Raw genomic sequence first — 12,860 nt, 5'->3', positions numbered from 1 at the left:
AAACTTGGTAGATATGTAGAACAGGATGCCTCAAGGTGACTGGAGAAATTTAACTCTAATTGGCAACTGGGTGGCGCTATAACAACAGAAAAATGCTTACAAATGGCTAAAATGCGACCGATCGCTGTGGCTCCCCCTGTGGCCCAATGTTTGTTTGTTTGTAATTTTGGTATGACTAAGTCATGGTATGGTATGCTGTACATAATCACAGAAACTGTCAGTGTGTCATTCTGTCAGTCAGTCATTCTGTCTGTCCCACGTTTTTCTACTCACTGACATGGTCAATCTATGTGAAACTGCACATAGGCGTTGAGGACTGGCATAGGTAGAAGGTGACAAAGCTACCAATGGGTATGGACTAGTAGTGATAATTATAATAACATGGACATAAATGAATGAATTAATGACTTCATTTCGAACCAAAAATATAAAACAAAATGAAAAACAAACAAGACAAAGACAACAGTGTACGCAAAGGAGTAGGTAGATGTAAAACCTTTATGTCCTACTCCCTATCCCTTTCTTACATTTCTTTTTTAAACTTGTATATTATTTCAACAAATTCCCAAATTGATTTACAACTAATATACAACTATCCCCAGTCTATTTACCACCCAATTAAATCAATGAGTAATAAACCCAGTCTACTTACAGTCCAAGTACCAACCAGTGTTACAAAATAAATATGCACTCCCCTAACAAAACCTTTCCTCATCTATATATCTGCCAAAAATATCTTTTTGAATAGTTTTTTAAATTGATTTATATTTGGGCTTTGTTTCAGCTCATCACGTTGCCCATTCACAAGTCCACCCCAAACACTGAAATACACAGACTCTTCTTAGTTGTATGAATACATTGTTTTTTTAAATTAAATTCTCCTAAATTTTAACCCCCCTATTATACATTATTGCAGTCAAAAAATTTCAATGGATGTGACTTTAAAACAGTGTGTTGGTGTGTTCCCTGTTCCCCACACTGTGAGCTGTCCTGATCGCTCTCTTTTGAAGGATGTATAATGGTTGTAAGTTACTTTTGTAAGTGTTGCCCCAAACTTCTACACAGTAAGTCAAATAGTACAAGTGATGAACACAGAAAGTGCAGTGATTTATGGTCCAGTACATGTTTTGTTTTCCCCAGAACTGCAATACTCTTTGCCAACTTTGTTCTTACAATTTCTGTAAACGTTGAAACATAAAACAGACAATTCAATATACAAGGACATTAAAAAACTGTTTAAAACAAGTATTAACCATAAATCTTAAAATCATGAAAAAAGAAAAAAGTCATAAGATGAAATAGATTATAAAGTCATAAAATCATGACTTATATATCAGTATACCATCTGAACTTTATATGTGAGTGTTTTCACACAGTCTGATATCTGCTGCCCCCAAGTGGCCAAAGAGTCAGTTCTTAAAGGTTTCAAACCTGCTGAGTCTACAACCTTTTAGTATACTCAAAGGCCTTCGCAGTCTGAACATCGTTTGAATTGAGATGGTTACATACTGTCTGAGAGAATGGCAGCTTATTATACTAAAAGAGCCTTTCATTTGTCAACATGCTCACCACAGGGCTCACTGCGCAAAAAGTGACACAACAACCACATTTCATCAAGACCTTTTTTTATTGTCCAGTAGACACTCTGCTGAGTGAATAACACAGTGTCAGCCTGTGATTGGCTATCAACAGTCATGCAGTAAACTACACACAAGTTTATTTTGAAATGGTTGTGTTACATTTAACAAAACAATCCACACATATTTCTGTAGGCTTTTATTTTCTTCTTCAATGCTTCTTTTTCCCTGTCCCTCTGAACGCTTCAAAGTGAAAACCTTCAATACCTTTGAGGCAGATTTTGTACTGGGCTGAATAAAGGTTAATTCTTATCAATACTGTCATCCAAAATATGTTGTAGAATTTTTAAAGTTCTTTATTTGATTGATAAAAATCTTCAGCCATAATGCATAATGGTACTTAATTTGACCATCTGTGCATTTTCTACACACCGGTGAGTTGATCCGTACACATGCCGAGTTGATATAGTCAGATCATTTGCATCAAGCAAATCTTCAAAGCTCATTTTCTGGATGATTCAAATCAATTATATGATGTCAGCAAGATTTTTATTCAGTTCAATTTATGTTTCATGTAAGCAGCAAGACCACACACAGTGTTTACAGTAAAGGCAGTATCGACACAGCATGTAAATATAGCCAGATTAAACAAACTGAATGCAACAACTTCATAATTTTATTTTTAAAAAGTTCACACAACAACTTGTAACCCAGAGATATAATGTGGACACTGCATGCTCTTGTCACCCAGGTAGCATGTGCTTTTTATGTTCCAAGACGAGACTGCCATGCTATGAAGTACTGTGTTACCACGACATACTTGATCCCTCCCTTAGTAAACCACACCAACCAATTATTTCTTTCTCTCTTTTTGTGTTTGTTTAAACCTGCTGTATTATTATTTCTTTTTTCATTTCTGTCTTATTGTCTAATAGTTATTTGAACAATAACCTGCATATTCCCTTTAAAGAGGAACTATACCCATTTACAAAATTCATACATGTCATTCATAAGATCTGAAACAGTCCAAAAGATTTAAGTACAAGAACAACTCTCTCACAAATTCAAATACTACAATGCTAAAACTCAAATTCGTGATGTCATAGTGTTTAAAGTCTGGAGCTGCTCCATAGACAATGCATAGGGAAAGATGTTATGACACTAAGCACCCAGGGGAATGTTCTGAGTGCATGGGTACATTTTCTGTTTCAGAACTGAGGATGCTACTATAGAGTAAAGCTCATTTGGATATAAAAATAAAAACAAACATTCTGTGTGTCCACAAAATCAGGCTCATATTTATTGTGTATGGAGCAGCTCTAGACTTTATACTGATGACATCACAGGTTTGAGACTAACTTCTCTGGTTTCTGGTTTTAAGATTGAAGATTGAACTGTCTTAGGCCATGGAAATAACATATTGGAATTATTTATCTAGTTGTTGTTCCTCTTTATTTTACAGTAATACACCAAGCTGTTTTCTTTTCGCGTTGTTTTTCATTTTGCTCACAGTACGTCTGTTTACTTAGAATAATGTGATTATGTTCATTTATATCAATAGTTTTTACCACAACACCATTTGCTGATCTTTACATTTACTTTACAAAGAGAGAATTGGAGAATAATCTAATAACATATTCAACCTTTCTAAACCTGTTGCAGTTCTTTTTTACAATAGATGTTCAGAAGATTGAGCGATTCGACATTTAAAAAGTTGAAGTTCTTCCTCTTCTTTTGTTTTAAATTTCCTCTTTTTTTTTTAAATAGGTGTTGCAAAATTGGGTGACATCCATGTTAGCTGAGGTTCTGCAGGTCTTTGGCAGATGTTCAGTATACAATAGGCTATTAAAAATGACCACTGCAGCTGGGGCACATCTATGGATCTATGGACAGAGGGGTATGTATGCTGTACAGATAACCTTAAAAACTTTAAAGTTAATTACATTAAAGAAAATTGTGACAAAAATGCATATGGAGGTTAAGAAAAACCTAAAACTCAGTAGCCCCACTAAACTGGATGATCTCTTTTTTAAGAAAAGTTTGTTTACTTTGGAGTGTTAGTGATGTATATCCGTACTGCAGCATGGACAATATTTAATATACACATATTTGAAGTCAGGTATTATCGACATTGTTGCACCATATTCTGGACAGTAGCTAGCTGCCTTTTTAGTTTTGTGTTATGTGCAAAAACATTATAAATATATTCTTTAAGAAGTTATGATAGGTAGCATACAGACTATGATAACACTTATGAATATAACTTTTTGTAACACAATCAGGCACAATATTATCACGAAGGCCTGAAAATGATAGATCTGGTCATTGTTGTTGACTTTTAGAATAAGTGGTGTCTGTTGCAAAGTCATCCTAGGGCCTTATTTGCTGAGTCATGTTTGTTCAAAGATAAATATGCAAATCATAACACGTTTAGATTAATAGCATCAGACCAGACACCTTCTCTGCAAAGCTGCATCCTTAAGCATGTAGTCTGTCATTTAGTCTTCTTCTTTTAGCCTGAAATGAGAAGTTTGATTAAAATGCTCACTCTTGGTCTTTACTAAAACTACAGTTTTAAATGTTAGATGTAAAACAATTTTGCCAATAAATCTTTTGATTACTTAAATGTCAAGTATTTTTATTGACTTAAACTACACTAAAAATGTTCATTTTTTGATAAAGACAAGATTAAAATGTCCAGAATCAAAACTAAATCTAAAAATATTTGACAACTTTAATACCATTTTGGGTTATTAAAATAGGATGTACTTGGATTGATATGTGGCAGGTCTAAGGTCATGTCCACACGGAAACGAGATTAGGTGTATCCGCTAGGGCTGAACGATATGGAGAAAATTTCATATCTCGATATTTATGCCAGATATCTCGATACCGATACGATACGATATGACTATGGGTTCAGTGAAAACTAAGCATTCTTTATAAAAAAAAAAAAAAAAAAAAAAAAAAAGTCCGAACCATTTTCTGGAAGCCCTCTTTAGTGACTCAATACACGGGAATCATGTGTAGCAATATGGTACGTTATAGCATTTGTAATGTCTTTGTGCCTGCTGGACGTCGATTGGTATGGCATTATGCTACTGAATCCGACCTTGCTTGGGCTTGACACAGGAGGACCCAGATGTCCCTGCCGTGTCTTTTAATGCAAGGCACTGTTCATACAGTCCTCAGTAGTGTTGTCACGGTACCAAAATTGGGACCCACGGTACGATACCAGTGAAAGTATCATGGTTCTGAGTAGTATCAGGACCACAGCCAAAATGAGGCAGATGTGCCTTTTGTCATTTATAAAAAGATAAATCACTTTTCTATAATACATCAATGATATTTCAATGGAATAAATTACTTATTGACTTATTCATACTTCAAAAACAGCATCAATCAGTGATTAACATAGGGGGGATCAAAATAAAATAAAAAAATAAAATAAAAATCAACCGGCCACCCTCCTCCCCTGACAAGTAAAGAACAGTCCCTTCATAAGTAAAGAACAGTCCCTAAAGTGCGGTGAGGTTTGTGGAAATGTTAACGGCTCGTTTCTCCTCTGACACATCACATACCTGTGTGCCGCTAGGGCTCGGCTGTTCCGGTACTACTGGGCAGTCATGACACCAACTTATTCACCTGGAGCCGGGCTTCTCGGTCGCTGGTAGCCTCGCGTCACCAGGCTCTTCACGTACGGCGAAACGCCGGTAAACCACGTTATCTTGCGGCGGCCATAGCGCTCCGCCGTATTCCCGTCTGTGACCCCCGTTCAACCCACAACCGTTAAGTTTTGCCTTTCGTTTCTGCTGCTGGTTGAAATCTGTACTCACACAGCGTGCTGAATGATTTAATTTGCTCGAACAAAACTATTTTTAGTCGCAAATGTGTTGTGTGTACTAGCAAGTTGCTAGCAGCAGCACGTCTCCCTCGCTCAAGGGGATGTTTGGGATTGGCTGGCTTTGTTGTCGATCCATGGCAAGCAGGAAAGCATGGGGAAATTATATCGTCAATATCGTTGCCTTTTGGGATATTAATATCTTGCATGTTCATATCTCGGTATAGATACGATAACGATATATCGTTCAGCCCTAGTATCCGCAAAGGTTTTTTATCGTATAGACCTTCCGTAAACACGGAACCAGCGTTTTAGGAGCCCAAATACGGCAACTTTTGAAACCAGGTCCCAGAATGAAAAAATCTGACGATGCCACCTTCGCATTTCCGTATTTACAACACAGTACGCACGAGTTTTATGCGCATGCTCCGTTTCTTATTCTCTGTTTTTGGTGTACTTTGTGGCAGCGTTGCAGCGCCACTTACAGGCCTTGCATATATACTAAAGCATTTTCAGTGGCTTCATGTTTACGTACACATATCTTGAGACAATTTTGTGTTTATGGAAAACTTTTAAACATCAAAATCGGTTCCGTCTTTGTGTGGATATGGCTTAAGACATATAAAAAATGTGTCAAAAAAAAAAATCTGATCTTTTTATAAAGCAAATTATTAATTAGCTTTTTGAAAAGACCAAGTTTAAAGGCCCTGACACCATCGGTGAGCGTCTGTCGGCCTAGTTTTTGAGGTGTGTCCCGCACTGTCGGCACTTTGGCGCACTTTATTTCCTCACCCCTGTAGCAAGTGAATCTGCATGTGGTGAAACCGGGGCTAACCGGTGCTTCCAACTCAGGCTCCACTTCACTCAGCTGCCCGACAGACCCGCTGCTTCTTGCCACTTTAACCTGAATAACAAACTGGAGCTAGCTGGGAGCGGCTAGCAGAGCGTTAGCTGCATGACCGGAGGGAAGCACAGCCAGTTAGCCTCCGCTAGCTTCCCAGCTAGCCCTGGCTCTCTGTTAGAATCCNCTCTCTCACGCAGGTGCAGATCGTACGTGCCACTTGGCCGTCGGATGTAGTCCGTGTAGTGTGTTCAAATGCAACTGACACTGGGCGACGTGACGCAACGTAGACAACGCAACAGCTGGCTTTCGTCGCCGCTAGTTCTTTGATGTCGGTTTGGTGTGTCAGCACCTTAACAGGCCAGTTATTAACAGAAGAGGCTTGAACTCAAATGATTGCGTGAATGGTCTAAAAAAAAACATTCCAATTTTGTTTTCACAAAAGCTGATATTTCTGTTAGTAATTATGGATATCAATATATCAATGACAGGAGCCACATTAAACAAAAAACAAAAGTAAATATAAAAAATAAACAAAAATAACAACAAAAAAAAAGAAAGAAAAATCAAAAGTGTAGAATGGTATGCTCTGAATACTTGAAAAAGTACAAAACATCATTCATCAGATTCTTTAAAAAACAAACAAACATATGGAAAAGTACAAAATTAAAAATATATGAAGATGAAAATATTTGTGTAAAAATTAATTTCATTTGGACAACAGATAGAGAAAGGTACTTAAAAAAATAATATAAAAATATTTCTTTGTTTTTTTGCACAATATGTCAACTTCTAAAAACTGTTTCCATTTTTTCCAAGTTTCATGCCTTTTTCATAATCAGCAGCACTTCCTACATATCAGTTGTTACAATTCTCACAATTCTTTTAAATCCCTCAAGAAACTGTTTTAAAAAATACAATCACAGAGATTTTTATTTACAACTTTTATCAAAACTAAAAACCTTGTGTCACCTGCTATGCTGCCTTTTAATGATATTTGAATTTTAAATGTCTCAGCTCAACAGCCTACACCTTTGTTTGCTCTGTAAACATTGAACAACTTGTCAGAAGAAAATTTCATGCATCTTGTAATGATAGAAACATACACATCTTTGAATGAACAGCACATTTACACCCTGATCATTTTTTTCTTTTTTAGAAACACATACAATTAGATCAGTTTAATGTCATGTCTGTTTGATGAGATTTTCATGTAAAAGTAAAAAATAGTAAAAACAAAAGTCAAATCATAACTTACATTTCTGTTTTTAAGGTAAGGACTATATGTCCACAATATATGACATTTTTCCTTAAAATAAGTACAAACATGTTAAATGCATTTTAATCATCATGAAAAAATAAGAAGAAAGATCATTTTTGATGGAAAAAAAACCTATGACTAATTCTGATCTGTCTCATACTTTTTACAGTCATCATTTAATGCAGGAATCCTTTCTACTGTTATACATTAAAAAGCATTAAGATACATATTGATCAGATTATTAACAGGTGCTGTTTTTATCATTTTGGAAAAGAGAGAGAGAGAGACGGGTACCCGCAAAAACAGCTGATTTGCGGGTGTTTTTTTTTTTTAAAATTTTTTTCTCGGGATCGGATCTGGGTGGAAAAAATAACACGCGGGTCAGATCGCGGGTTTTAGATAAACACATCAAACTAATCTTTTTAGTTAGTTCGGTAAACTACAGATAACTATCTTGGTCATTATTTACTCTCTGAGGATCGCTTCCGCTATTTCGCAACGGTCACTGGTTCAGCTGTTTACACACCTTTCACCATCTAATAACACAATTTGTGATTGGACGAGAGAATCAACATGGCTGCCACCGTCTAACAAGCGCCGCTTCCAAAACAGTAAATAATTATTTAGGTATTTGAGAAATAAGTGGATAAAATGTACAACTATCACTTTATAATGTTTCTGAAGTGTTTCCCTGATGGATTACTTCTCTCCTCGATGGATTCTAAAAACATGTGACGGCTCGTAACTGCTGAACGTTGCTCTGGACAGAAAGTAAGTCTATTATTACACATGTAAAGTTCCTTTACATAGATTAAAAGTTTAAACGTAACAAACGAGTGCTTTTACACTTTTACACTACACCTGCTTCATTCAGGTCGTTGTTTACTTACTGACAACTTAACTGTGACGATATGCTGTTCAATATTCAGCCAATATGACCCAAAATGATTACTTTAAATCCGGGTTACGGGTCAGGTTGCGGGTCGTGTTTCAACGGCTTGGACCGGGTTGCGGTACTAATTGGCCTGATGCGCGGGTTTGCAGTTCGGGTGCGGTTATGTACGTCCCCGGGTCGGGGCGGGGCGGGTCTTGAAAATTGGACCCATGCAGGACTCTGCCTTGTACATGGGGCGCCTGCTCTACCACTAAGCCACCAACGCCCCTCATCCAGACTTTCAATAGCTTCTTCTTTACTGTGGTCTCTCCACTCAGGAGGAATTTCTCCTCTGCCCTGGAATTTTAATTGATAGTGGTCTTCCAGTTTCTTCTGAAATTTGCACACAAACCATGTCCAATATTTCAGTTTGGACTCATCAGGGGTGATTCTCCAGTTCGCATAATATGGGCCAGCAGTTCGGTACTTTTTGAAAGGTATAAGCTTTTCTGAATGACGATCAGGGTAAAAGCTTAAATCACTTGCAACATTTGTTGTGCAGAACTCAACAACCATTTCCACTGAGTTTCTTACATGCATACCATTGACTGCAGGAGATCGATGAAAAGGAACGCTGTGGTCATTGGGACTGTGATTTCCCAGCGTGTTGGTACAAACAGCTGCACAGAATGGACACTTTGCCCAGCAGCAGTTACACAGCTGATCGATGAGGATTTGATCAGGCTTCATCCTGAATTCCTCCATCTTATCCAGTGAGATGCTGCTCACTTTCTTCATGACAGATTCAAGGCCTTTCTTTATCTCTGCTGTAAGAAAGTCAAAATTGTTAATGTCACTGAAGTTTTGACAACAAAAGGTGTTGAATGTCAGCTCATCTTTTAGCAAACTGGAAAATTCCTTTACCCACATGTCTGAGTCTCCTCTCTGGGTTTTGACTTTCTCTGTTGCAGTAAATAAAGCTTGACTCACAAGCTTATTGATGTCTTCAACATTTTTCTTGAGTATATTCCGTCCTTTATCATTGTTGTCTGTGAAGATGTATTTCTGTACTTCCTCTCTTATAAAAGTCTCTGCTTGGTTCCTTGGGTGTCGGATGTAGGTGATAAAACCATCAAAGTCCTCTTTCTCAGCCAGTGACTTCAGCAAGTATTTCTCCAAGTTCAACCTGTTCCCACTGAATGCTGGCAAATTGCACTTTATCTCTCCAGCAAGATCAATAGCAGTCTTGTTACAGACGGCCTCAACAGTGGAACTTCTCAGTCTCTCACAGATCAGTTCTCCAAACACAACAGCAGATGAGCTTCCTCTGCAGAAGCTGCTGAAAATGTTGTAATATTGCATTTTCTTGCTTTCTACATAAATGACTGCATCGTTGTTTCTTTTGAATTCCTTGTGGGACTCTGAAAGCCATCTCCCTGCCTTGTCAAACACATACAGTATAAGATCAACTGTAAACTCCTTCTTCAGTGTATATTTCCTGTTTGATTCAAATTCTGCCACCTTTTCCTTGACACTGTTGGCCACTTCGTGCAAGTAATTTGGACTGTATCCTCTTGAGGCGACAGGTTTGCTCTTGATTGCATCAAGGGACTGTTTTTCAATGCTGTCAATGAAGGATCTGATCAGTTGCTGTTCTTCATACTGGAAATACCCCTTAAAGTAATATTCTGCTTTTGTAGCTGTTTCTGAAACAAATTCAATGAATCTGTTTGCAGCACTATTTCTTTGTCCTGTTGTGTCCCTTTTCCTCTCATTTTTATGTTGGCTTGTGTTACACAGGTCTCGGTCCTTGCTGAGAGCTAAATAATGGACATAATCACCAACCTCTGATATTTTTTTGTAGCTGCCACTGCTTTCACATTGAGCTATAAGAGACCATTCAAAACCAAGCTCCTGAAGGATAATACTCAGATCTTCTTCATAGCTGATGTCCTCAATAGGTTTTGTACCTGTAGTTAGTTCACGAACCCAACCACTCCAAACAGAATTGAACTGTTTTTTAAGTTCCTCTTCATCTTTTGCCATGTCCTTTAACTGATGAGCGAGCTCTTTGCTCTTTTGTAGCAGTTTTTTCTCAAACTCTGTCTTCTTATCATTGAGCTTTCTACAAGCATTTTTCTGCGCAATTACTTCATCCAGTTTTCTTTTGACTACTCTCACTTGTTCATCATGAAACTCCTTGATTTTGCTTTCGAATCGTCCTCGCCACTGAACCAATATTTCTTTGTCTCTGTCATCATCGAAGTATGTTGTCATTGCTTTTTTGATTTTTTCATAGGTTATCTTCATTTCCTCATGTAGATAACTGAGCTCAACCTTGTCAAGTTTTCCATTTTCAATTCTGGTGTAAAGCCCATTCTCAATGGTCAACATGTTGCTCCTCAGGGTCCAGGTCCAGTTCCCATACTGGACCTCAAGTTTTCTGTAAACTGCAATTTCAAGTGTGTTTTTGAAACTGAAAACAAACTGTTCATTCACCAGAGCATTCCACAGGTCCTGAATTTTGCTTTTGAACTGTGAGAGAGTAATTTCAGCTGACTGTGAAGCTTTAGAGAGGATGATGGTCTTTAGCTCTTGGACACTCTCACTGTAACCTGGATTTGGAGGAGCCATAGGTGGACTTCCCTCCCATAGTTGGGCAAAGTATTTCACGTCTTTCTGCACATCGAATGCAATGACATCAAGGAAGCACTCAGCATTACAAACCTCCTCTTTGGCTGCGAGTTGGGTCATCTTGTCCAGTTTTTCTTGCAGCTGTCTTTTTCCATGCATGTTTTTCTCTGCAGCTGCAATATCTGTAACATTCTGGTGAACAAACACACAACTTGGAGAAAGTTTAACGTCTTTCATCCTCATGAAAGCCTGAACAACAATCTGCAGAACATCTTGCATCTCAGCTGGATTCTCTCCAAAGATGTTGATCAGTGTCATGTTTCCCAGACCAACAACAAACGTTGCCAGTTCATTGTCGTGGTGAAGAGTGCTGTTACCCTCCAACTCAAGAGCGCGCAGTCCTTCAGTGTCCACCACTAGAATGTAGTCAAACTTAAAGTCTTTCTTGATCTCATCTGAAACTTTGACCAGCTGCATGAAGGCACCCTTGGTGCACCTGCCAGCACTCACTGCAAACTGTAACCCAAACATGGCATTCAGCATTGTTGATTTTCCACTGCTTTGAACACCCAGCACTGACAAAACAAAAACTCTCTTGTCACCCAGTTTCTTGATGACCTCATCTAAAAGACTAGAGATCCACGTTAAAGGTACATGACCTGCATCACCATCCATCAGCTCCATTGGGTGTCCTGATATCATCAGCTCGGCAGCCAGCTCAGGGTATTTAGACCAGTCAGTTTGTCCCCTCGTTGTTTGTTTCTGCAGAGATGCATGGGCTTCATAGATCTGTCCCATTTCTCTAAAGATGTGCTCCAAACCAAAAGTGGCAGACTGTAGTTTTGTTGATATTTGTTCAAGCTCAGTTTGCTTTCTTTTTAACTGATCAGATTTGTCATGTTTCTCCTTCAAAGCCAAGACCTCAGACCACTTTTCATCATAGCTCTGTAAAATTAAAGACAAATCATCTGTGGAGAGGGCATCAATCAAGATCTGAGTCCACCTCAGGAAATACTCTTTCTCTGTTGATGGCAACGACGAGAGGGTTTCAGTGAACAACTTCATTACTTCACTACAGGAAACAGTGCATTGATCTTGTCGTATTCGCATCAGTTCCTTTTGCTTTTTACATTTCTCCTTCTCAATGTGTCCTTTGAGGTGATACAGTTCTTTGTTTATTCTGCACCACTTGTGCCACAGTTGGCCTTGACAAGGGAGAAATGTATCTTTGATCTTTGACACATCCATCCCCTGAAGCAAGTTCACAATCTTCATTGCAGCAGATTTTCCCTTTTGGCAGACTTTGTCATCTTCATCCACTCTGATTCCAGAGATTTCAGCCATGGTTTCAAGCCGGAAGGATGCATGTGGTCCTGACAGAATTCTTCCAATGATTTTTTTCAGTTCTTCAGAAACATCTGACTGGCTTCTGTCCCTGAGACCCATTATGTATTTGCCCTGTATTTTCTCAACAGCATCACATTCACTATCAGCAGTGAGACATATGAGGGGCTTTGGAGACTTGAGAAGGGCTGACATAACTGCAGAACATTTGTCACCTTTTCCCAGAGTTGGTACAAGAACCACATTGATTGAAGATTTGTCAGTCAGTATGTCACGCTGTTTTTCAATTGACAGAGCATCACCATGAAGATTACAGAAGGCAATGCAGTCAGTGAAGGCATCATTGGGTTTTCCAGCAGGGCAGTACCAGGCAATCTCTGCCACACCATCCATCAAATGGCGAGACTTGGTGCTACCTGGGCAGTTTCTGTGGAAGAAGGTGCTGTGACGGTCGTTGATCAAAGTGTTCATCAGCTGTGACTTAGACA

At 38.5% G+C, this 12,860-nt stretch overlaps 2 protein-coding genes across 8 annotated transcripts in view; both read right to left on the bottom strand.

Annotated features, from left to right (window-relative positions):
* Positions 1-12,860, bottom strand: part of LOC126405922 (interferon-induced very large GTPase 1-like) — a 127,319-nt gene that overhangs the window by 12,591 nt on the left and 101,868 nt on the right. The gene's annotated exons all lie outside the window — the stretch shown is intronic.
* LOC126405919 (interferon-induced very large GTPase 1-like) overlaps positions 1-12,860 on the bottom strand; it is a 160,475-nt gene that overhangs the window by 51,701 nt on the left and 95,914 nt on the right. The window lies entirely within an intron of this gene.

The sequence above is a fragment of the Epinephelus moara genome, chromosome 18, assembly GCF_006386435.1.
Source record: "Epinephelus moara isolate mb chromosome 18, YSFRI_EMoa_1.0, whole genome shotgun sequence".
Taxonomy (NCBI): Eukaryota; Metazoa; Chordata; class Actinopteri; order Perciformes; family Serranidae; genus Epinephelus; species Epinephelus moara.
The sequence above is the reverse complement of the archived record's forward strand: the minus strand, read 5'-3'. Positions and strand labels throughout refer to the sequence as shown.